The sequence below is a fragment of the Prionailurus bengalensis genome, chromosome A1 (assembly GCF_016509475.1).
Source record: "Prionailurus bengalensis isolate Pbe53 chromosome A1, Fcat_Pben_1.1_paternal_pri, whole genome shotgun sequence".
Taxonomy (NCBI): Eukaryota; Metazoa; Chordata; class Mammalia; order Carnivora; family Felidae; genus Prionailurus; species Prionailurus bengalensis.
In genome coordinates this window covers 125307665-125334948 of record NC_057343.1, presented here as the reverse complement: position 1 = coordinate 125334948, position 27284 = coordinate 125307665, and the positions used below count along the sequence as shown (strand labels likewise).

The following is a 27284-nucleotide window of genomic DNA, read 5'->3' as shown; positions in this document are numbered from 1 at the left end:
AAGTCGAGAGAGAATCCCCAAGCAGCCTCCAACGTCTCCATGCAGAGCCTGATATAGGGCTTGATCCCACGAACTCAGGTCAGATCATGAAGATCAAGAGTTGGATGCTTAACTGACTGAGCCACCCAGGAGACCCTAAAGTCATCAAATGCCTGCTCTGAGTCTGGCATTGTCTATGATTCAAAGCCATTCCTTCAGCTGTGGTCCACTGAATAGGCCTGGTAGCACATGACCTCTCTCTGTTTCTTCTTTCTTCCTGAGCTAAACCAAAAACATACACAGAAGAATCATAGTCTGTGTATCTGGAGGCCTAAGAGAGATGTCCCGACCCTCCACTGCAATTTCAATTGTAATTTTATAATCTTGGGTAGATCATCTTTCCTCAGAGTCTCAAATTAATCTTTGGTAGAAGTAGAGATGTTAAGATTTTATTCTTTTGGATACATAGACTCTGATGCACTGGAATTTATGTGATTCTATAAAGCTCTTTGGTGAGGGAGGACTCAGGTCCTTTTTTTTTTTTTGTCCACTAGCATCTGACAAAAGGGTATTTTGCCCTCTACTCAGCACCCAACCCCGTGCCTAGCACATAGTAAGGGCTTAATAAACAATTGTTGGATAAATGGAAGAAATAGTGGAAAGAACAATGGAAGGATGGAAGGATAGAAGGAAGAAAGAAAGAGAGAGCAGAAGGGAGAAAGAAAAGGAGTAGTGAAAGAAGGAAGGAGAGGGAGGAAGGTGTAAGGATGGAGCAGGGGAGATGGCAAAGTGTAGATCAGACATAGCTCCTGATATGGAGAAGTGCTTACCAGAAACAGGAGAATTGGAACTGTAATACCTAACCTGTGCTAGGGTGAGAGAGAAACAGAGAGAGAGAGAGACAGAGACAGAGAGAGAGATGCTCTAACAGTAAATTAGCTATTCAGTTTGGTTCCCTCCCTAGAGGATATTTTCATCAGTTCCTCCCAGGTGCAAAGGGCAAGGCCTCTCTGAGAGTCTGAGCAAAAGGGCTTTGTGAACTGTAAAGCTGAATGCAAATGGTGATTCACTGACACCACAAGCAAGGGCAAGTCTCCTGAGCAGTCCCAGGAGAGACTCTTTTGCCTTCTTTTTGTCATTTAAGTTCTCAAAATCATCCCCAGTTTAGACTAAATCCACCTCAAATGTCTGTGATTAAAATTTCCACTCTGAAAATCTGAGCAATTTAGGAATTGTAGGAACTGGACCATCTGGAGATAATTTATAAATAACACTTGCATTTCAAATTGCCTCTGTCTTCCCAAAGAGTCCTCTGTCCTGTCAGTGGGACTTCCGCCAAGGCCCAAACTGCTAAATTGGGCCAGTAACACTGAAGTCGCTGGCGGGAGCTTCTTATCTCTGATTTGTCTAAGAATTTGGGACACTTCATTGAAACATTTGTTTTTCCTCATGTGAAATGTAGGCTAAAAGTTATTGGCTATCTTTAGGTTGGGAAAGGTTTTCAGGATTTTAATGCATGTGATTTACTCATTTGACTTTATCTACTGTTAAATAATTAAAACTCAAATCAAATACTAAATAGAATTCAAAATATCCTGGATATATAGGAAGATTTGGGAGCATTAAAAAATGACAAAGTCCTCTGTTTCTTTTTCACTAAATCCTGTTGACATGAGAGGGAGACATTAATACTATCTTTTTTCCTTCTTTTCTTTCAGGTTAGCACAGCCTTAGCCACGCAGTGTGTTTCTGAAGAGTCAGTCCAGCTGTGTTAAACTGTACAATGGTGCTTTATGGGGCCAAGGCAGATAGGACCGTGCAGAGTTGATCAGCCTGGGTAATGATCCCTTGTACCATATGTCTGTGGAGTTGTCATATTGGTATTCTCTCACTTCTGCTAGTAGGAGCAGTTGAAGTCTCATGCATGTTCATACCCTGGGATTGTGTTGTGTCTCAGATGTCATTATTTCTCAAGGAAAGGCAAAGTTTAAAAATGATCAAGTTCAAAGAGAGCTCTGCAACCTGTGATCTCTGGGATTCCACCCACTCCCACTCCTCACACCCAAAATACACACATATATCCCTTCCTTGTCCCTAGCTAGGGGCTCTGGATTCATACATATGCCTGCAGTTGGGCTTTGTGGACAGGAGGTCTTTGCATTGCTTCTCAAGCATCTACTAATGGCAAATGACAAAGTTGACGAGCTCGTATAGGAGAGGGTCATACTGAATGCATTGCGTGAGAAACAAGAAATTTATAAAGTAGGGCCCTTCTGGAGTTGGGGTGAAAACTTTTTCATTTGAGTAGTATACTGCATAACACACAGAGATGTGCTATTTCAAACCTAAAGGTTTGGTATACATGTTGAGAAAGAACATATACCCATTTCTGAGAACACTGTTTGGCCAGGTAGTTTCATGATGGTTCTCTTCTCTTTTTCTCTCTGGGTCCCACAGAGTCATTCTTTGTGTAGCCTTCACATCTTCCTTTTGTTCCGCTAACATTTTATAGCATTGGTTTTCAAACAGATAAAGAAAGTTCTTTTGGATATGTATCAACATTTCTAGAAGGAAATGTATGTGTACTTTGAAAAAAAGGGTGTTTAATATTATAGGAGAATTTCACAACTTGGGAACCAATGTAAGTCTACTGTTCCTGTAATATAAGCAAACAAAGTAGGTTTGATGAATTCTCTTAGCTGTAGGGAATCTGCACATATGAGCCTTCTAAGGGAGCACCTGATGGGGCCAGGGTCTCATCTTGCTAGGTGGGTCATGTCAAGAGTTTGTTGGGTGGTTGAGCATAGCATTTAAAAAATTTTTTTTAATCTTTATTTTTAAGAGAGAGAGAGACAGAGCATGAGTAGGGGAGGAACAGAGAGAGACGGAGACACAGAATCCAAAGCAGGCTCCAGGCTCTGAGCTGTCAGCACAGAGCCCCATGTGGGGCTTGAACTCAAGAACCACGAGATCATGAGTCAGATGCTTAACTGACTGAGCCACCCAGGTGCATTTTTCTTTATAAAAGAGGAAAAGTATTTTTTTTTAAGGTTCAAAACACTTCTGGGCAAAAATAATAACAGGAAATGCCTGTATCTCTTTTGTAGGATGAACTGAGACAGGAGTGCCCCTGCTGTGATAGAAGCAGCATATTCAGGGCACATGTTATAAGTCCAGAAGAGAAAGGTAAGTGTTGTGTGTGAAAACAGCTATGGCTTCAATGATACAGGCATTGCTTTCATTACATGAATGCAATTGCCCTAAAAAATGGAAACAGAAAGAGGATTGAGGACAGTGAATCCACAATGGGGCCTCAAAATGGGGGTCCTAGGACCTTCAGAACTGACAGCCATGAGGCTGCAGTATTTTTCCTCAAGAAACATTTATGATACATGTGGGGAGGGATGGGGGAACAGAGGCTGCTTCCTAATCTCCAGTGATGGTGCCCTGGGCTGGGGGTGGGAACAGAGGCCCCACCTGAGCAAGCAAACAACAGAGGTCCTTCTTAGAACTCTTAGTAGGGAGAAGCTCTCTGTAGGTGACTTCATGGTGTCAATTATGCAGGCCTTCTGAACCTACCCAGGCATGCTAGTCCCATAGTGTTCATGAGCAGAGGCTCTGGGGAACAAAAAGAGTGAGTTGGATAGGAGTGGTGACACAGGAGACAGAATCATAGCAAGGCAGGTCTAACAAGTGAGTTTTGACAGTGAAAGGAGGAGAAAACCCAGTGAGCAGTGCCAAATCCAACAAAAGTCTCCATGTCCTCATAGGTGAATATGGGAGGGGTGAGGACAACTGGACACAATTTTGGTGGAGAGCTGGAAGGACCTTGTGTTGATGAGAAGATATGACCTCCCTATCAGGCTATGGAGGGATAATAAGCAGGACCAAGGAATACCAAGAGGTAGAAAAGAAGGATAGGCACCGCATGACATTAGAGGTCATGCCTGGGCCATCCTGAGGCTTTGCAAGAGAGAAGGATTTTGGAGAACTGCAGTCCAGAGAGTTCCCTTGTGGGTTTTCAGCTCCTAGATTATGGTCTTGAAAGCTGATGACAGGAGCCTAGAGATGGGGCTAAGTACATGGAGGAGAAACCACAGGGAATCCTAAGACACTGGGGACATGTTGGGCAATGAAAGATGTGACTCACTGGTAAGGAGGTCTAACAAAAAGCATGATCTCCAAAAATTTAGGGTATTGCTAAGGTGGCACAGGGCAATTAGTCCTCAATTTTAAGGAAAACTGAGCCATAAATTAGAAACGCAAATAAATATTTTAGAAACCTCTTCCCACTTCTCTTCAGTATTGATATTTAATGCAAGGATTGCTCTGACCTCAACTAGACTGTCTACAGACCAAACCAGGCTGTCCCCAGAACTCTGATTCCTTACCAGCAGCCTGGATATGTTATCTAAAAGAGCAACCAGGAAAGAAGGACCTATGAAAATCTAGGCAGGAAGCACCTTCTTCAATTTTCTAAAATACAAGATAAAAAGTGACAACAGCCCAGGGAGATGATGTGACAGTGGAAGGAGTAGGAAGAAACAATAATCTCTGGCACAATTCTGGCCACAATGCTAACCAGAATTTTGAGAGAGTCTGGGACAAATGAAGAAGAGAAGCTGGATCACAAATAGTATTTTATTGGGAATCACAATAAATAGGATCTTCCTAAACTCTTACTAACCTAGCTTGGGACATTTGGAAAGTAATTTAATATCTCGAGACTTGATTTCTTCCTGCATGTGAGAGTTGAAACAGGTGGTCCTTCAGGTCCCCTCTAATCCTGGTATTCTATAAATCTGGGTTTCTGGGTAGTTTACAGACTAGAACACTCTCCCAGATTTTCCAGAGCGAATACTGTACCTCTGATAGGGCTTCAGCCAATTCTGTGATTTTTCCTATTATCCCAGAGAATATCTCCACCTAGAAAATGCTGGGGATGGATCCTTTATACTAGTAAAGAGATTACACCAATTAGTGCTAAGTTTCCCCGTAGCCCTGAGTTTACCATGCATTTTACTCTCAGTATGGTCCAAGCCATTCCTACCTCATTCATTTACCAAGAAATACATTCAGTTGGAATGTGGTACTGTTGCAAAGCCAGATGAGCCAACCAGTCATTAAGGAGACCTAAACCCATATACCAAGCCCAGTATCTCAAAGAAAGACCGTTGAGTTTTGCTTGGCTTTTCAGTCCAGCGATCAGGTAAAATGTGCTGGGTAGACTTTGTTATATGACCCTTATAATTATAGTGCTTTTACTTTGGAGCCCACGGGAAATGTCACAGGTGCTCCAGCCTGAGCTCTGGGCCACCTGGACCTCCCCTAAGTCATGCCTGGACTCCTGTTCCAAAGCAGAACTGTTTTTACTCTATTCCCAGCAGTGGACTCTGTACCAGGACTTTTGGGGTGCATGTTATCTCCACTGGGAACCCAGCATTTGTTCATTCATGCTCTCTTGGAATACTTACTGTGATGAAGGCACTTTGTGGGTACAATGAAAATTACTCTTTTGGTGTTCCTATAACATTTGTTTATTTGATCCTCTAACTCAGGAGTCAGCAAACCACAGTTCCTGCCCCACACCCAGCCCTCTGCTTGTTTATAATAGTTTTTTACATTTCGTGAGGTTGAAAAATAAAGTATAATGTTTGTTAAATGTGAACCTTTTACTCAATCCAGACTTTATTGTCTATAAATAAAGCTATAGTGGAGCAAGGTATGGTAGGCGGAATCTAAAATGACCCCCAGTGACAATCCCTCTTGTATAATCTCCTCCCCTTGATTGTGGGCAAAACCTGTGAATATAATGAGATTTCACTGCTGTGATTATGTTACATTATACAGTAGAAGGGATTATTGCAAGTGTAATTAAGGTTACTAATCAATTGACTTTGGCTAGTCAATGGGAAAGTTACTCAGGTGGGTCTAAGGTAATCATATGAGCCCTTTAAAAGTAAAGGGTTCTCCCTGGCTGGGAGGAGAAGAGGAAGTTAGAGAGATGTCCTTCCCCTGGGTTGGAAGAGAACAAACATTCATATTATGAATGGCCTATGAGAGACCTGAGAGAGACCTCTAAGAACTGAGAATGGCTCTCACTGACATGCAGCAAGGAGGCTGGTGTATCGATCCTACAACCCCAAAGAGCTGGATTCTTCCAAACCCTGAGTAAGTTTGGAAGCAAATTCTTACCCAGAGCCTGCAGATGAGAGCTCTTCTGGCCAACACCTTCTTGTCAGGCTTGTCAGACCCTAAGTAGAGAATTCTAGGCCAATTAGACTTCTGACCTATAGAACTAGAATTAGTAAATAAGTGTTGTTTTAAGACACTAAATTTGTGGTCATTTGCTATGCAGTGATAAAATGATAATAAAAGAACTATGCTTATTCATGTGCATATCATTTCTGACTGCGTTTGCACTATATTAGCAGAGTTTAGCTGCAACAGAGACCACATGGCCCACAAAACCTGAGATATTTACTAATCTGACACTGAAAAAGTATATCAACCTGTGTTATAATAAAAAAATGTAATCTCACATGAGATGTATTTGGTCAGTTTTTTGTCTGACCCAAGGCTTTCAAGAAATAGGGCTTACATTTGGAACCACTCAGCAAACATTCCTTTCATTCAACTAAATTAGGCCAAAAAACTAGTAGACACCAGGCTGTCCTGCAGACCCCCTCTCCATTCCAGTTCTTACAAGGTTGGGGAAGGAGACAGAGTGTCCATGTATTTAGAGAGAAAAAAAAATTAGACGAAGGTGTTCTATATTGGAGGTTGTCATTTTCTACATTATGAGTTTCTGTAATGGTTGAATTTATGTAATAAATTTTTATTAAATTAGAAATAATTATAACATTATTTTTAAAGGGCTACACTGTGCTTCACTTTGTTCTTTCTTGAGGCAGTGGCCTGGAGAAGATAATATATGAAAACTCTTGCTTTGTGACTAGAATTCATTCCACTGCTTCTTGATTTTTCTTCTCTTCATGATGTCCCTTTGACCTTAACAGTGGAATAAGTCAGGATAATCCAATTTTTCATTCACTAATATTGGTGATCTAGGAGAGTAATTTTCAACGATTTTAGAATTTGTATCTTCTAACACACACACACACACACACAAATGAAAAAATTTGTCATTGTATGTATTTAGCTTTGAATTGAGTTAAAACTCATGTGATTCTGAGGATGGGGAGAAGCTGAAGAGGATGTATTCGTGTCCTAGGGTTGCTGTTACAAATTACCACAAACTAGGAGGCTTGAAAACAGAAATTTATTCTTACAGTTTTGTAGGCCAGACACCTAAAATCAAGGCAGCACTGATTCTTCTATGGGAAGTCTCTCAGGGAAGGTTCTAAGGTTCTTCTAAGCAGTTTCTAAAGGAGAATCCATTCCATGCCTTTCTCCTAGATTCTGGTGGCTGCTGGCAACTCTGAATTCCCTTGGCTTTTAGCTGAGTAACTCCAGTTTCTGCCTCTGTCTTCACATGGCCTTCCCCTCTGTTTGTCTGTGTCTCAGATCTCTCTCTGCCTTTATCTTATGAGGACACCTGTCACTGGATTTAGGCCTACCCCAAATCCGGGATGATCTCATCTTGAGATCCTTAACTTAATTACATCTGCAAAGACCCATTTATTTGCCAAAAAGGTCACAGCTGTGGCTATGAGGGTTAGGACTTGGACATTTTTTTTTTTTGAAAGCCACAATTCAACCCACTCTAGAGGTATTTAACATGTTCTCAGAGCTTATAGGGAAGACTCTCAGTCTCATAAATAGCAATTGAAATCAACAAAGATGTCCTATATTGTAGTGAAAGTTATTTTTTCCCTCATAGAACTTTATGGATACTCAGAGTTTCCCTCTGTTATCCTGTGATTATAGGTTGGACAATTCCTCAGTGACGAGGCATATGAGAGATGGCAAGCCTTCACAGTATCTTATATGGGTACCCCTTTTTGTCTTTACCTTTTTACCCATCTGGACAAAACCAAAGAATCATGCAACATTAGAAGTGTCAAAAGTCAGAGTAGTTATCCTCAAGTGTTAGATCCAGGATAGAACCCTGTGGAGCCTTTCTGTAAGTGGAAAATTGTTGGTGTTCTCTAGCAGAAGAGGATGGTTCTCTTTGGGAATGAGTCCATGCCCCTTATTGTCCATTTGGCCTTGGGAAAATCTGATGCTGTGATCTGGTTTCTCTCTCTGTAAAGAAGGTATAACAATGCCTTGCTACCTTACCACGGTGTTGTGTGAATTTGCTGACACCCATAAAGCTCCCTGAAAATGAAGAGGCTTACATAAGTCCCTGGTATTATTCGCACAGCAAATGTTTTCCCCTGAGAATAAAGTCATAAATGGTACCATTGTGCAGCCGGTGGAACGTGTTCAAAAGTTTCCGTTCACAACTAGTAGATCAAGTTGTGGGTGGCTGTATGGACTTTCTGTGCTCATGCCAAGCTGCATCCAAAACAGTCTGCACAATGGGCTATCCTGGAATGAAAAGCTGTACTGTAAGAGATGGCCAGATCATGGCATCGCATCACATGGGACAGTCCTATGTAGCCAGTGACTTCATATGCACCTTTTCTTTCTTGCACCTCTTCCAGCAGAAAGAAGTAATAGCAGAGACAGTGGTAACATGGCTGTCTAACATGGCAGCAATTGAAATTCAATTCTCTTCTACCACATTGAAAAACTTTACAAGGCTAAGGATGTACGATTGTGAAGGATTATAATTATAACTTTCTTTCTTTCTTTCTTTCTTTCTTTCTTTCTTTCTTTCTTTCTTTCTTCTCTCTCTCTCTTAATTTTGGGGCCAGTAAAGTCATGTTACAAACCAGATTAAGTGTTCAGGTTAAGAACCTATTCTCTTTAAATACAGTTCATTTTAGTGGGCATATGTGGGAACAGTCTGGACAGAATGCCACTGGCTGACATAGGAGATAGGAGAGGATCTTCTTTCTACCATTATGAGCCCTGGAAATACTCTGAGACATGATACAGGAAAATGCCTTCCCTCTTTTAACAAGGTTTGGGATTCTCTGTGCTCAGATGTCACACCTTAGAAAATGACAGATACTTTAATTAAATGAGAGGAAGATTAGCTACTGAAGATATTATAATTATTTTTTAAAGGAAGTCATGTTTAATTAGAGATATTTTGGGATTATACTAATAGACTTACTTGTATCAAGGTTACTCCCCTGAATGGAGAATATTCTTACATGAAAAAGCAAAGGAGGAATCACAGAATAATGGAATTTTTGAGCTGTGAGTAACCTACCTTGATATTAAACTATTTGATAACTTTTCAAATGCCCTGGACAAACTGACATTTTTTCCCTTTCTTTTCAAAGGCAACCATGGGCAAAAAATCTTGATGTTAATGGAATTAGGTCAATAAAAGTAAAATCTTTTTATTTTAATGCAGAGGCTATGGAGGAGTGCTGTGCATGGGTACATGGGATTCCCTTAAGCCCCTGACTCCCATACTCCAGACACATTCTGTTTTCAGGTAATCTTTGATTCATTCATTCAGTGCCCGTTTGTTGAACACCCACCATGTATTCACCAGTGCTGGAAGTACAAAAAAATAATAGGCACGTTCACTGTCTTCATGGAGCCCCTAACCCAGTAAAGAACAAAGTGACAAGTATTGTGATGGAATAACTGAAATAACTGAAAGGAATTTCATCATTATGTCTTGCTTCAGGCCTTAATATTCAAGGTCTTGGCACCTTCTATTGACTTGACTTTTCTCCCTTGAATTCCTTTTGCCATACATATCATGAGAACCATGGCCCATATAGCGCCACATGGTTCTCTTCTAGTTTAAGGGAGCTTCAGTCACCTCCTGGAGGATGTGGAGCAGCACAGGTGCAGTGGTCAGGGGAAGGCTCTTGTTTCCAGGGAAACCACACAGCCAGCCTGGAGGACGTTGCATGAATATTTCTATGTGACTAGACCCATCTTAGACACTTGAACAGTTGCCAGAGTTTTTTCATCAGTGTACAGTCTGGAGACCCAGAGGCTGGGTAGTGCTGATCATTGTGACCAAGTTAAGAGGTTCTGAAGGAGCTATATGCCTGAACAAGGCCAAGCATGCTTATGAGCCTGAGAGACATAATAATTTCAGTACTGTGATATGCTGGCTTTTTGGTAGCTTCAAGGAAGCAGACACTAATATCTCTGATAAACTCCCTGGACCTCTGACCACAGACTGCTTTCCCCTTTCATGTCAGTCCAGTGACCAGGGGCCAGGCCATCTGGGGAAAAGAAGGGATGAGATGGAGAGATGATTCAAGGAGAAGGCAGTACATTCTCCACTCTGTTTCTAAGGCTTGGGGTATTTCTTCAGCAGTTTCACAGCAGACTCTATTAGTTACTTATTCTATATCCAGTCCTCCACTTCTTTCAAGGTTTCTTAAGGGAAGCAATATGCCTAGTTATTGCTTGGCTTTCCTACCCTGTCTCACTGCTGACAGAAGCTTATGACATAACCTGAGCCATTGAGATATAAGCTGAAGTCAGGTTGGGACTTTTGAAAAAAGTTTTGTTTTCTTGCTAAAAAGGGACCCATGTATGTGGCACCATTCTTCCTGTCCCCTCTTCATTCTTCCTTGGACATGGACATGATGTCAGGAGAGCAACAGCCATTTTGTAGCCAAGAGGCAGTAAAGATGAAGACAAAGCAAAGATTCTAGGCAAAGTGGAATAGGAAGATCCATGTATGAATGTATATATTTTTTAATTTTAATTCCAGTTGGTTAACAGAGAATTATATTAGTTTCAGACGTACAATATAGTGATTCAACAATTCCACATATCACCCTGTGTAATATGAGAAGTACATTCCTTAATATCCATTATCTATTTTACCCATTCCACAACCCACCTCCCCTCTGGTAACGATCAGTTTGTTCTCTATAGTTAAGAGTCTGTTTCTTGATTTGTCTCTCTCTCTCTTTTATTCCCTTTGCTCATTTGTTTTGTTTCTTAAATTCCACATGTGAGTGAAATCATATGGTATTTGTCTTTCTCTGACTGCCTTATTTCACTTAGCATTGTTCTAACTCCATCCACGTTGTTGCAAATGGCAAGATTTCATTTTTTTGTGTGTGGCTGAATAAGAATCCATTATGTATATATATCACATCTTCTTTATCCATTCATCTATAGATGGACACTTGGGCTGCTTTTTTGTCTTAGCTATTGTAGATAATGTTGTCATAAACATCAGAGTGCATGAAATAGTGATTTTGTATTCCTTGGGTAAATACCCATTAGTGAAATTGCTGGATCATTGGGTAGTTCTGTTTTTAACTTTTTAAGGAATCTCTATACTGTTTTCCACATTAGCTGCACCAGTTTGTATTCCCACCAACAGTGCATGAGGGTTTCTTTTTCTCCACATCCTCACCAATACCAGTTATTTCTTGTGTTCTTGACTTTGGCCATTCTGACAAGTATGAGGTGATATCTCATTGTAGTTTTGATTTGAATTCCCCTGACAATGAGTGATGTTGAGTATCTTTTTATTAGGTCTGTTGGCCATCTGCATTATTTGTTTTTTAGGTGTTGAGTTGTATCAGTTCTTTGTATATTTATCTCTTTTGGATACTAACCTTTTATTGGATATGTGCTTTGCAAATATCTTCTCCCATTCCATATATTGCCTTTTAGTTTTATTGATTGTTTACTTTGCTGTGCAGAGGCTTTTTATTTTGATGTAGTCCCAATAGTTTATTTTTAATTTTGTTTTTCTTGCCTTAGGACCCTATCTAGAAAAAAGTTGCTATCACCCATGTCAGAGAAGTTACTGCCTGTGTTGCCCGTTTTCTCCTCTAGGATTTTTATGGTTTCATGTCTCACATTTAGGTCTTTTTTTTTTAATTTTTTTAATGTTTATTTATTTTTGAGAGAGAGACAGAGTGTGAGCGGGGGAGGAGCAGAGAGGGAGGGACACACAGAATTGGAAGCAGGGTCCGGGCTCTGAGCTGTCAGCACATAGCCTGACACGGGGCTCGAACTCACAGACCACGAGATCATGACCTGAGCCGAAGTCGGACGCTCAACTGACTGAGCCACCCAGGCGCCCCTCACATTTAGGTCTTTAATCCATTTTGATTTTATTTTAGCCTGCGGTCTAAGAAAGTAGTCCAGTTTCATTCATTTGCATGTAGCTGTCCAGTTTTCACAATACCATTTGTTTAAGAGACTACCTTTTCCCCATTAGGTATTCTTTCCCACTTTGTCAAAGATTAATTGACCATATAGTTGTGGGTTCCTTTCTGGATTTTCTGTTCAATTCCAATGGTCTATGTGTCTGTTTTTGTGCCAGTACCATACTTTTTTGATTATGACAGCTTTGTATTTTTTTGTTGTTGTTTTTTGTTTTGTGTTTCTTAGAGAGAGAGGGCACACAAGCAAGTGGGCAAGTGGGGAAGATGGTGAGAGAGAGAATCTTAAGCCAACTCCATGCTTAGTTTGAAGCTTGACACAGGGCTCTATCCCAAAACCCTAGGATCACAATCTGAGCTGAAGCCAAGAGTCAGATGCTCAACTTAGTGAGCCATGCAGCCTCCCCTGATTATGACAGCTTTGTTATAGAACTTGAAGTGATGCTTCCAGCTTTGTTTTTCTTTTTCAAGGTTGCTTTGGCTAGTTGGGGTCTTTTATGGAACCATACAAATTTTAGGATTTTTTGTTCTAGCTCTGTGAAAAATGCTGTTGGTATTTCACAGGGATTGCATTAAATGCATGGATGGCTTTGGGTAGTATAGACATTTCAATATATGTTTCTCCAATCCATAAACGTGGAATGTCTTTCCATTTCCTTGTGTCATCTTCAGTTTCTTTCATCAGTGTTTTATAGTTTTCAGAGTATAGATCTTTTACCTCTTTGGTTAGGTTTATTCCTAGGTATCTTACTATTTTTTTGGTGTAATTGTAAATGGGATAAATTACTTAATTTCTCTTTCTGGTACTTCATTATTGGTGTATAGAAATGCAGATTCCTGTATGTTGGTTTTGTATCCTGTGACTTTACTGAATCCCTGTTATCAATTCTAGCAATTTTTTGGTGGAGTCTCTCTGATTTTCTATATATAGTATCATATCACCTGCAAATAGTGAAAGCTTTACTTCTTTCTTGCCGATTTGGATGTCTTTTATTTCTTTTTGTTTTCTGATTGCTGTGGCTAAGACTTAAAGGACTATGTTGAATAAAAGTGGAGAGAGTGGATATCCCTATCTTTTTCCTGACTTTTGGAGAAAAGCTTTCAGTTTTTCCCCATTGAGGATGATGTTAGCTGTGGGTTTTTCATATATGGACTTTATTATATTGGGTATGTTTCCCCTAAACCTATCCAGTTGAGGGTTTTTATCATGAATGGGTGTTATACTTTGTCAAATGCTTTTTCTGTATCTATTGAAATGATCATAGGGTTCTTATCCTTTGTTTTATTGATGTGATGTATCATGTTGATTGATTTGCAAATACTGAACCACACTTGCAACCCAGGAATAAATTCCACTTGATGATGATGAATGATTTTTTAAAATGTATTGTTGGATTTGGTTTGCTAGTGTTTTGCTGAGATTTTTGCATCTATGTTCATCAGAAATATTGGCCTGTAGTTCTCTTTTTTATAGTGTCTTTATCTGGTTTTGGTAACAGGGTAATTCTGGCCTCATAGAATGAGTTTGGAAATTTTTCTTCCTTTTTTGTTTTATGGAATGGCTTGAAAAGAATAGGTACTAACTTTTAAATGTTTGGTAGAATTCACCTGTGAAGCCATCGGCTCCTGGACTTTTGTTTTTTGGGATTTCTTTGATTGCTGATTCAATTTCATTGCTGGTTATCAGTCTGTTCAAATTTTGTTTCTTCTTGTTTCAGTTTTGGGAGTTTATATGTTTCTAGGAATTTATCCATTTCTTCCAGGTTGTCCAATTTGTTCACAAATAGTTTTTCATAATATTCTCGTATAATTCTTTGTATTTCTTTGCTGTTAGTTGTTATTTCTCCTTTCTCATTTGTTGTTTTACTTGAGGATACATTCATTTAATTATTCAACTAATATTTACTGAGTGTCCACTATGTGCTAAGAACTGTTTTAGTTTGTTAGAGATATAGAAGTGAGCAAAATATACAATTTTTTTTCTCCTTGAGGTTTGCATTTTAGTGGTGACAGGAGAGAAAGATAATATATACTGTATAATAAGTGAAAGATATAGTATGTCACATAGTGAAAAGTACTATAGAGAAAAGAACAGCAGACATACATGTGGTGCGGCCCCAAATGCTAATGTAAGGACTTTGATATTCCTCTGAGCAAATCATTGGAGGGTTGTGCATAGAGATATGATGTGATCTGACTTAAATTTTAACAAGATCACACTGGCTGTTAGGTTGAGGATAGATTAAAAGAAGAAAGATAAAGCTAAATCCCCTAATGGCATCTGTGAACAGCTAAGCCAACACTAGTAATCACTTGCTTCCAGAAATCTTATCTGTGGAAAATAACTCATTATTTTTTCACACTACTCCTAGTCACATATTCCATCACTTACAGCCATGCTCATTTCTAACTGATATAGCTAGTTACCATCATTTGTTGAATATCTACTGTGTGCCGAGTGTTGTGTTAGTCCTGGGGAGACAAATACGAACATACATGTAGTTGTTATTATCAAAAAGCCTTTCCAGGGACTTACAATCCAATTCTGGGGGAACCAACAGGCAAACCATTACACAGCAATACGGCAATTGCTTTAGCAAGGTTTGTGTGGAGAATGGGGTGAGCATAAGTTAGACGGGAGAGCACCTAGCCAAGTGAAGGAGGCAGGGAAGTCTTTATGAAAGCTCAGCAGGTGATTCTCAGGTGAACAATCCAGTGGAGGGCATTCCAGCCAGAGGAACTAACTGCATGTGCAATGTAAAACATGGAGTGTTCAGGACCTACAAATAGATGAGTATTCTTAGGAGAGCAGAGTTTGGGAGGTGGGGAGAAGATGGTAAGAAGTAATGGGAGGTTAGGCTGGAGGTGGATGGGAATGGTGATGGAGGATTTTGTATGAGTCAAAGAATAATATGATTTAACCTTTAGCCTACAGGGAGGCAGTGGAGCCATCACTCTGGCAGTAGGATTAACAAGTACTTGTAAGGGAGTGAGACTGGAGAAAAGACAGGAATCCAGGAAACAGGCAGTACAACCAGAGCCAAGGAAGACCTGGGATGGGGAGGAAGGGATGCAGAGCTGGTAGTTTGTATGGGGTGAGAGACAAGGAGACGATCCAGGATGACCGACACACTGCATATACCTCTGCATGAATAGCCAGATAGTATTTTTGGCATAGAGATCACACCAGAAGACAGTGAACAGTCTTTTTTTTTTTAATGGACTATATTAAAGTATGACTGGTTTTGACATAAGCTCCTGGAGATTGTGTCTGCTTAGTTAATACCAGGCAATTCCACTCAGCTAGCTTTGTGGAAGCTAGAGGGTAGCCCTAATACCTTGTCCAGGCTGTTTGCCTTCTTCCATGTGGCTGTGTGTTCAGTCCACCATTTGAATGTATTTTATATTCTCATCATCACTGCATGATGGGTAATAATACTAACAATGGCCATAGTTTGGAATTAACATATGAAAGACATGTTACATATACTCTTTTAAATTTTGTAATAGCAATGCAAAGAAAATATAATTAACTTGAGGCCTAGAGAGGTCAAATGACTGCCCTAAAGCCACATACCTGTGAGACAGAATGTGATTTGTACTCTGGACCACCTGACAAAGACTGCTGTTTCTGCTGTGTTGCAAGGTTACCTACCTTATTATAACCCATTGTCCACTTATGATTCAGGACTCTACATTTTGTCCACAATCGCAGAGAAGAAAAAAGAGTATGACATTTACAAAATACTTTGATATACATTAAAGACAAATTCTTCCAAACATGTTTTGCCTCATTTCCATGAAGGGATTTGAGTCTCTCAGGGTTCCAAAGTTTCCAAAGGACTAAAAAGTATATAGTGACAAAACAAATTTAAGGACCAAATTACTAACTGATAAACCGTAATTTATAATACAAGACAATCCAGTTAATAAAAATCACACAGTTCCTTCACAGAGAATGGATTCAGGAAGGAATGCTTCAATTCCTTAACCACAGGGAAGAATAGAGCATTCTAGAACCTAAATGTGAGCAAGGCATAGGAATGATTATTCCAAAATCTACCCATGAGCACTTAATTCAGTGGTGGTACACCATCACTTGGTAATTAATTTTCTAAACATCTACTGTATTTGGAGTGCTGCTTTTGGCGCCGTGAAGATGAGAAGGATGGAGACACAAGAAGAAACAAAGTCATGGGTCTCATTTCTCTAGGTCTTTCAAGAAAAGTAAAAGATATACTTTTTTTTTCTGAAAGATTAAAGCAACAAAAGGTATCCCAATGACATTACTCAGGACCACAGAGTTCAATAGCTGTACCTAAGGGATCACCTGATCTAAACTTTGAAGTTCACAGATAATGAGATTAATCCCAAAAAAGTTTGTCACTTGCCTGAGGTCACAAAGATACCTGGTGTGAAAACTTGCTCTCCCATGAATCTCTTTTTTGCTGTAACTTTATTCAAAAATTGATTTTCAAGTATATAGCACATTCACCTGAAAGGGGAAAATATTTCCCTTCTATTTAATTCTGGAAAACCATAAAAACAAAGCAAAGAAATGCCAGTCTCTCATTTGGAAGGGGCCTGATCATAGTGGGTTATTACTGTGTGCCAGTAATAACTGCACTCCAGCTTTTAAAATATAATAGCAAAATATAGGAAACAACCTCAATTTCTATCATTAGAGAACTGAATACATTAGAATCTATCCACACAATGGAATATGATACAACCACTAACAAATGAAGCAGATTTATGTGTAATTGATATAGATGTAATTTAAGTGAGAAAATCAAGATGTAGATCAATGTTATATATTCCTTTAACCAGTTTTTTTACATAGTCTCAAGTCATGAATTAAGATAAATTTTTTTTTCCAGTAATGGCTATAGTAGGTATTGTCATTTGCATTGCTCCAAAACTATTAAACATTTTTTCACATTTTTAAAAGTTTATTCATTTTGAGAGAGAGAGAGAGAGAGAGAGAGAGAGCAGGGGGAGGGGCAGAGAGAGATGGAGAGAATCCCAAGCAGGCCCTATGCTATCAGCTCAGAACCTGACTTGGAGCTCAATCCCATAAACCACAAGACCATGACTTAAGTTGAAATCAACATTTGGGTGCTTGACTGACTGAGCAACCCAGATGTGCCTTTTTTCACATTTTAATACTTTCCCATAATTTAAATCCGTTTTACATGTAGAATAATAAACGATACTACACTGCCATTTCCCATATTCCAAGTGTGAGGACATAATTTAGTTTCCATAAAAAAGATACATTTACAAAAGACTTTGATTTAGAACTTTTGTTTAAAAAGGCAGGACATGGGGAGTCTGGGTGGTTCAGTTGGTTAAGCATCTGACTCCTGATTTTGGCTCAGGTCATGATCTCATGATCAGGAGATTGAGCCCCATCTTGGGCTTTACACTGGGTGTGGAGTCTGCTTAAGATTCTCTCTCTCCCTTTGCCCCTCCCTCTCTCTTTCTCTCAAGAGAAAGAAAGAAAGAAAGAAAGAAAGAAAGAAAGAAAGAAAGAAAGAAAGAAAGAAAAGGAAGGAAAGAAAGAAAGAAAGAAAGAAAGAAAGAAAGAAAGAAAGAAAGAAAGAAAGAAAGAAAGAAGGAGAAAAAAATAAAAAGGCAGGACATGGAGCATCCATTTGGCCCCTCTTAGCAGAAGCAGTGTCTTAGAGGTGTCATGGCTTTCTGATTTTTGTTTTTGTTTTTGCTTTTGTTTTAATTGTGGCAGAGTCAAAAACTCTTTTGAGGTCAATTTCTTAGAGCTCAGCCTGGAATCTCTTTCATCAATCCTATTAGTGGTTCTAAGTGCTTCCTATATCCCTAAATAAATTCCTTTCTGACAAAGCTAGCTAGAGTGGATTCTGTTGACTGCAACTAAGCAGTGTTATCAGTATAAATGCTTTCACCTGTACTGTCATAGTATCCTTTACCATTATTTAATGACACCTTGGGCAGGTCTCATAGTTAAAATTAAATTTCCTGTCTAACCTTCCATTCATTTTCTTTTTACCTCTTATATCCAACTGTCTACCACATAAGGCCCACAGGCAGAGAGTGAGGCATGAGCCTTCCTTTCTTACAAATGCTCTCAGACTCTACCCATGGTTGCTTAAGTGTCTACTTCCCTCATTTTTTAAAAAAATTATTTAAAGAAATTTTTTTAATGTTTATTTTTGACAGAGAGAGAGACAGAGCATGAGTGGGGGAGGGTTGGAGAGAGAGAGGGAGAGACACAGAATCCGAAGGAGGCTCCACGCTCCGAGCTCCGAGCTGTCAGCACAGAGCCTAATGCGGGGCTCAAACTCACAGACTGCGAGATCATGACCTGAACTGAAGTCAGACACTCAACCGACTGAGCCACCCAGGTGCCCCGTACTTCCCTCATTTGTGAGAGAGAAGGGTTGGTAGAAATCCTGCATGAGTGAGGATGAAGGGAAGAGTATGGAGTTGTTGGGTGGTGTCCAGAAACAGCCTCCCAACATGAATACTGCATTCTTGGTAACTCTGATCTCTCATTCTCTTTCCTCCTCCATTGTTATAGAGTGGGAAGAGTGGAGTTAGGATGATGGTTGGGATAGAAGATTCAGTTTCAGCCTCTTGAAAAATCCCGAGAGGTCTCTAGAAATTCTCCTGACAACATACCCTTTGTTCTCAAGTCTGGGTCTTTTTGACCAGATATATCCTATCAGGGAAAATTTAACTCATTTTCCTAATAATTTCTGGATCTAATTTTTTATGGGACAAATAGCCAGTTTTTTTGTTTTTTTTTTTAATCATAGAAACTGACCACTTAAGTCATTCATTCTCTCAGTTAAGATAGGGGCATATGGTCCAGCCAGTCCGATCCATAAGCTTTGCTGTGAAGATGGAGTTGATGATCCTAAAAAGTAGAAATAAAGAACAAGAAACATTCTCATTATTGGTGGAAGCAGCTGGGGTGATGAGAGCCAATTTCCAGAGCCAGTAGAGACTTTCAGGCAGCCTGGCATGGTCAGTGGCCTATAGTTGATGTAGTGGCATTCTCACAGGATTAGTGGGAGGTGTGACATTGGCTGAGGGCCTAGTTACTGCTTTCTCCTTTGTTTTTGCATGTTGTGACTCTGTGTCTTCAGTCTTCCATTCAGTTTTTATTTTCCCAGTAACCTTTCTAATATAATGCTATACATTTAATGCTATACATTTCCCCCTAAGCCCTGCCTTAGCTACATTTATAAATTTTGATATATTGCTTTTTCATTTTCTTTAAATTCCAGATACTTTCCATTTGTCCTTATGACTTCCTCTTTCACTCATGGATTATTTAGTACATATTGTTCAATTGTCAAATATTTGGGGATCTTAAAGATATTTTTCTGTTATTGATTTCTTCTTTAATACTATTATGGACAGAGAGCATCTTGGATGATTTAAATCTTTTAACATTTTTGAGATACTGCTCTTGTTGGGCCAAGTGTCCTATAAATGTCAATTAGGTCAAGTTGGTTGATAGTGTTGTTTAGGTCATCTACATCCTTACCAATTCTCTATTTACTCTATTGGTTACTGAGAGAAAAATGCTTAAGACTTTAACTATAATTGTGGATGTGCCTTTTTCTCCTTTCAGTTTTGTTAATTTTTGCTTCCTGTAGTTTGAAGTTGTCTTGTTAAATGCATATACATTTAGGATTGTTACATCTTTTTTATGAACCAACCTCTTTATCAAAATGGAATGTCCATTCATCACTGGTAATAATTCTTTGTTCTTAAGTCTACTTTGATATTAATATAGGTACTTTGGCTCTCTTTTTATTAGTGTTTCTCTCCCTTCACTTTTAATTTATCTATTTAAATTTAAAGTGGGTTTCATATAGGTAACATATAGTTGAACCTTCCTTTGTTCTTTTAACCCAAACAGACGATCTGTTGTTTAATTGGTGTGTTTAAATCGTTCGCATACAATGTGATTATTGATATGATTGAATTAAAATCCACATTTTTTAATGCCTGCTTTTCGATTTATGATTACTCTTTATCATGACTTCGAATTTTTTAAACTATAGGCCTTTATTACCTACTTAGATAGATAGATAGATAGATAGATAGATAGATAGATAGATAGAGATAGGTAGATGGATAATAGAATATTTGTGCCCCCCCCCACTCATATTTTGAAGCTCAACTCCACAAAGTTATGGTATTTGGAGGTGAAGCCTTTGAGAGGTAATTAGGTTAGATGAGTCATGGGAGTGGGTCCTCCCTGGTGGAATTAGTATCCTTGTAAGAAGAGGAAGAGAGTCCGGAACTCAATCTCTTTCCATTTTGTAAGGACACGGTCAGAAGACGAAAATCTGCAAGCCAGGAAGAGGGCTCTCAATAGGAATTGAATCTATCAGCACCTTAATTTTAGACTTTCCAGCCTCCAGAACTGTGAGAAATAAATATCTGTTTTTAAACCATTCAGTATAGTATTTTGTTATGGCAGTCCAAGCTAAATAGATTAGATGGATTTTATTGCTGCTTTAAAGAAGTAACTGTTACCCTTATGCCCCCAATTTTCACTTCTCAGAACCTATGCTAGACAAAACATTAGCACAGTTACCCAGAAATTCATCATAACACTGTTCAAGGGCATTCATCATAGCATTCTTTGTAATAGTGAAAAATTTTTAAATAATCCACATTTCCATCTTTTAGAAATAATCAAATAAACTACTATATATCAATTCTGCAGAAGATTATGCTTCCATTAAAAAGAATGAAATCAATAAATGGGTACTGATAAGAAAAATACATTCAACTTAAGTAATAAAAACTAATTGGAGTACACTATACAGAGTATGGCACAATTTAAACAAACAGAAACTCTTACCAAACAAAATGTATCCTTTCTTATATTTGAACATACATGTGAATGTATATGGTTGGAAAAATTCTAAAAGGATACAGAGTGGATGAGTGATAAGGATACACAATTGGGGAACAATGTGAGATTGGGTGAGTAGGCACAGAGAAGTTTTTCTTTATCTGTATTTTAATTTTATCAGTGAGAATCTATTATGTAATTAAAAACTAATTCATTGTGATGAATGGTAACTAGGATCATAGGAAAGAAAGATACACATAAATCAGGGAATTTTTTTTCCCTTTAAGACTGATGTTTTATTCATTTCAATAAAATGGGGTAAGAGATTTGGGAGTGGGGAAGCAAAAGTTGTCTGCTGCCTTTTGTGATACAACAGCAACAACAAAAAGCACAGTGAGTGTCCAGGGAGTGCATGTGCCTGGGGTGTGTCCCAGTACGTTTAGTTATGCTCATTCATGCTGAGACATTACTTTTGCCCATAAAAGGAGGAATTACAACATCAAACCTGGATTATTCTCATTTCCAAACAGTCCCAAAATGTCAACACATGGCTGTCAATCTTTTGTTCTGTTCCTCTCTCACAAACACTCCCTGGAACCCATGCCAATAGTTGAAAACAGATGCAGGCAGGAACTGTTTTGACAACACTGGAAATGCCTGTGATTAGGAGGCAGGAGAGAGTAAAAGTAATTATTAATATGCTCCTAAAAGAACAGGGAGTGCACCTTTAGAAGAGATTGTTGCATGGGTCCCTACTTGTATATATTCTCATACCTAAACAAGGGCACATGTTCTTACCCAGGTTTCTCCTAAGGAACCTCTAGCTAAGTATTCCCTGCAGCATTTTCATCATGGTAAGGCAGATGTATGGAAAGTTCTTGGAGGATGGCAGAAAGGTTGGAGGATGGCAAAAGAAGGGAAAAAGTTTACCTTCCACCATAAAGTAACTTTCACCCAGTAAAGTGGATTTGGGTATCTTTTTAAAGCCAACTGACAAGGGCTCTCTGAATTTAGCAGCAAGCCATGGGATGCAGCACTTGACAATACAATTACTAGTTCTTAATTTATAAGACAGAAAACCTTTGTTTAGTTTAGCTCATTGCACATAAAGTAAGGTTGCCCTTAAGTAACTTTAATTATGGACTCTTCTCTTTACCAAGTGGTTGTGTTTTTCCTGTAAATATCCTCAGTTGTGTGTAGTTTGAACTCTAAATGGCTCCACCTCTGTGAAAAATGAACCAGGAAAAAACAACCCCACTGACCAGCACAGGGAAGCTGTCTGTGTCTCTAAAAGTTTCCCTGATAATTTGTATTCACAAGCTTCCACTTCATGAGTTTGCTGTTAACTGTATTTATATCTGTATGGTCTTAGAAACTCTTGATGAGAAATTATGTTAAAGATTGGTCTTGGGTCTGTGGTACACCAGGGTTACCTTATAGAAGTACAGACATACTTTGGAGATATTGTGGGTTTTGTTCCAAACCACCACAATAAAGCGAATATCATAATAAAGTAAGTCAAATGAATTTTTTTGTTTCCCAGTGCATATGTATGTTATATTTACACTAGACTATTTTTAATTAAGTGTGCAATAGCATTATGTCTTTAAAAAACAACGTACATATCTGGGGGTGCCTGGGTTGCTCAGTCAGTTAAGTGTCTGACAGTGTAGAGCCTGCTCAGGGCTCTCTCGCTCTCTCTCTCTCTCTCTCTGTCTATATCTCTGCCCGTCTCTTGCTTGCATGCTCTCTTTCTCTCTAAATAAACTAAAAGAATGTACATATATTTTTTAAAAAATTTTATGTTTATTTTTGAGGGAGAGAGACAGAGGATGACCAAGGGAGGGAAGAGAGAAAAGGAGATACAGAATCCAGAGTAGGTGCTAGGCTCTGAGCTATAAGAACAGAGCCTGATGTGGGGCTTGAACCCACAATCCACAAGATCATGTCCTGAGCCAGTTGGATGCTTAACTGACTGAGCCACCCAGGAGCTCTAAAAAATGTACATATCTTAATTTAAAAATGCTTTATTGCCAGGATGCCTGGGTGACTCAGTCAGTTAAGCATCTGACTCTTGATTTCAGCTCATATTCTATGATCTCATGGTTCATGGGACCAAACCCCACGTTGAGCTCTGCACTGACGGTGTGGAGCCTACTTAGGATTCTCTCTCTCTGTCTCTCTGCCCCTCCCCTGCCAAGATAAAAAATAAACATTAAAAAATAGTTTAAAAATTGCTTTATTGCTAAAAAATGCTAATCATCACCTGAGCTTTTAGAGAGTCATATTCTTTTTGCTGGTGGAAGGTCTTTGCTGATGGGAGGACTGATCAGGGAGATGGCTGCTGAAGTTGGGGGTGGCTGTGGCAATTTCTTAAAATAAGACAACAGTGAATTTTGCTGCATCAATGGATTCTTGTTTTCACAAATGATTTCTCTGTAGCATGTGATGCTGTTTGTTAGCATTTTACCCACAGTAGAACTTATTGCAAAATTGGAGTCAGTCCTCTAAAATGCTTCCACTGCTCCATCAACTGAGTTGATGTAATATTCTAAATCCTTTGTTGTCATTTCAACAATCTTCAAGGCATCTTCACCACGAGTAGATTCCAGCTCAGGAAACCACTTTCTTGCATTTATCCATAAGAAACAACTTTTCCATTCAAGTTTTATCATGAGATTGCAGCAATTGGGTCACATCTTGAGGTTCTGCTTCCAATTCTAGTTCTCTTGGTATTTCTTAGCATGTCTGCAATTACTTCTTCCACTGAAGTTCTGAACCCCTCAGAGTCATCCATGATGGCTGGAATCAACCTCTTCCCACAAATCGAAAATGTTCCTTAATGGCATCTGGAATGGTGAATCCTTTCCAGAGGTGTTTAATTTACACTGCCCAGATCCATCAGAAGAATCACTATTTATGGCAGCTATAGCCTATGAAATGTATTTCTTTAATAAGAAGACTTGAAAGTAGAAATTATCCCTTGATCTGAGAGTTACAGAATAATTGTTATGTGAACAGGCATGGAAACAATATTCGTCTGATTGTGCATCTCCATCAGGGCTCTCAGGTAACCAGGTGCGTTGAGCAATAATATTTTGAAAGGAATCTTTTGCCTAAATGTCCATCAACTGATGAACGGATAAAGAAATTCTGGTTTATATACACAATGGAGTACTACATGGCAATGAGAAAGAATGAAATATGGCCCTTTGTAGCAACATGGATGGAACTGGAGAGTGTTATGCTAAGTGAAATAAGCCATACAGAGAAAGACAGATACCATATGTTTTCACTCTTATGTGGATCCTGAGAAACTTAGCAGAAACCCATGGGGGAGGGGAAGGAAAAAAAAAAAGGTTAGAGTGGGAGAGAGCCAAAGCATAAGAGACTCTTAAAAACTGAGAACAAACTGAGGGTTGATGGGCAGGGGGGGGGGGGGAGGAGAGGGTGGGTGATGAGTATTGAGGAGGGCACCTTTTGGGATGAGCACTGGGTGTTGTATGGAAACCAATTTGACAATAAACTTCATATATTAAAAAGAAAAGGGGGGGGATCTTTTTTTTTCTGAGCAGCAGTTCTCCACAGTGGGCTTAAAATATTCAGTCGACCATGTTGTAAAGAGATATGTTATCATCCAGGCTTTGTTGTTCCACTTATAGAGCACAGACAGAGTAGTCTTAGCATAATTCTTAAGGGCATTAAGATTTTCAGAATGATAGATGAGCATTGGTTTTAACTTAAAGTCACCAGCTGCATTATCCCTTAAGAAAAAAGAGTCAGCCTGTGCTTTCAAGCCTTGAAGCCAGGCATTGTCCTCTCTTCTGTAGGCATGAAAGCTCTAGATGGTATCTTCTTCTAATAGAAGGCTGTTTCATCTACATTGGAAATATGTTGTTCAGTGTAGCCACTTTCATGATTTATCTTAGTTAGATCTTCCAGAGAACTTGCTGCAGCTTCTACATGAGCGTTTGCTGCTTCACCTTGCATGTTTATGTTGTGGAGATGGCTTCTTTATTTAAACCTCATGAACCAACCTCTACTAGGTTCAACTTTTTCTTCTGTAGCTTACTCATCTCTCTTAACCTTCATAGAATTGTGAAGAGTTGGGGCCTTGCTCTGGGTTAGGCTTTGGTTTAAGGGAACGTTGTGGCTGGTTTGATTTTCTATCCAGACCACTACAACTTTATTCATGTCAGCAATAGGGCTGTGTTGCTTTCTTCTCATTCATAGATCTACTGGAATAGTGCATTTAATTTTCTTCGTGAACTCTTAGCATTCACACTTTGGTTAACTGGAGCAAGAGGCCTAGCTTTCAGCCTCTCTTGGCTTTCATCATGCCTTCCTCACTAAGCATAATCATTTCTAGCTTTTGACTTAAAGTGAGAGACATATAACTCTTCATCTGACTTGAAGACTTAGAGGCCATTGTAGGGTTGTTAATTGGCCTAATTTCAGTATTGTTGTGTTACAGGAAACAGGGAGTTTCTGAGAAGAGGGAGAGAGAGATGCGGGAATGGCTGGTAAGTGGAGCAGTCAGAACATACTTAACATTTATTTATTAAGTTTGCCGACTTATATGGTCATAGTTTGTGGCACTGCACAAAATATTAGAATAGTAACATCAAAGGTCAGTGATCAAAGACACCACAGAAAATGTAATACTAATGAAAAAGTTTGAAAGATGAGAATTACCCAAATGTGATACAGATACACAAAGTAAGCAAATGCTCTTGAAAAAATGGTGCCAATAGACTTTTTCAATGCAAGATAGCCATAAGCCTTACATTTATAAAAAAGAAACAAAAAAAAAAAACCCAACAACACACAATTACCTGTAAAAGGTACTAAAATGAAGCCCAATAAAACAAAGTATGCCTGCAAAGTCCTGCTGAAGATGAGCTCACACTCTAAAATTACAAATTGTCAGGCAACAGTCCTCCAAGAGATAGAATTAGGCACAAAACATGCAACAGGATTAGAACCTAGGAACTAAAATAACTTAGTAATTTAATTAACAACTTATTAACATGAATCATTTTGTGATTAAGGATATACAAAGAAAAAAAACCCAGCTATAAGAAAAGAAATAACACTTAAAATAAGAAAGAGTGAGCATGATGGAGAAGATAAAACTAGATCCCTGCCTCACTCTGTATACAAGATAAATTCCAGATATATTAGGATTTAAGTGTGAAAAGCAAACTTTAAAACTTTTGGAAGAAAACATAGAATATTATGACATTGGAATAGGAGAAGTTTTCTTGTACAGGACACATAAATCAGAAACCATAGAGGAAAGTTGGATAAATTTGAGCTTTATTAAAATGAAAAACTTCTGGGGCGCCTGGGTGGCGCAGTCGGTTAAGCGTCCGACCTCAGCCAAGTCACGATCTCGCGGTCCGCGAGTTCGAGCCCCGCATCAGGCTCTGGGCTGATGGCTCAGAGCCTGGAGCCTGTTTCCGATTCTGTGTCTCCCTCTCTCTCTGCCCCTCCCTCGTTCATGCTCTGTCTCTCTCTGTCTCAAAAATAAATAAAAAACGTTGAAAAAAAATTTTTTTAATGAAAAACTTCTTTGGGAAAAAGGGTATCATAAAGAAGAAACAAATAGTCTGAGGAAGATATTTGCACCCTATATAAAAAGGAATCCCATAACTTAATAAGAAAATGATAGTCAATCCAGTTGAAAAAGATATTAACGGTTCACATAAGAGGCAATATAAATGGTTGATAAATGTATGAAAAGATTCTCCAGTTCACAAGTAATGAGGAAGTTGCAAATAACAACAAAAGTTGGCAAGGATGTGAGGAAACAGGAACACTTATGCATGTAGGGGCATATGTTGGAACCACCATTGTGGAGAGAAATTTGGCTGGATCTAATAAAAATGAAGATGTACATACCATCTCTCTCACCTGTCTACAGAAGGCAGGTAGTTGGTGAATACCAAGTGACCAACTGACTTAATCTGAGAAATAAATTTAAAAAAAAAAAGATATTTTCATTGATACAAGTGGAGACGATTGCATTTTGAATAACTTTTAAGTACCTGCTATGCCTGCCAACAAGCAAAGAAAGGCGACTAGTTAAAATTATGTATTTCAAAATAAATGGGCACAAGAAGAACTTCTTGGGAAGTGAAGGCACTGCTAATATAGCCATATGAATTTAACAACTGAAGGCAAAAAAATTTAGAAGCACAAGGAGAGGAGCCAAATAGCTTATGAGCTTGCTATGGAAAGGCAAAATTAGCCAGCTC

The 27284-nt window shown here is 38.9% G+C and overlaps 1 long non-coding RNA gene across 1 annotated transcript; it reads left to right on the top strand.

Annotated features, from left to right (window-relative positions):
* Positions 1-1701: 1701 nt before the first annotated feature.
* LOC122473785 lies at positions 1702-26071 on the top strand. The gene is made up of 3 exons (XR_006294715.1): positions 1702-1816; positions 3087-3165; positions 25499-26071. It is a non-coding gene; the product is annotated as an uncharacterized LOC122473785 (long non-coding RNA).
* The last annotated feature ends 1213 nt before the right edge of the window (positions 26072-27284 follow it).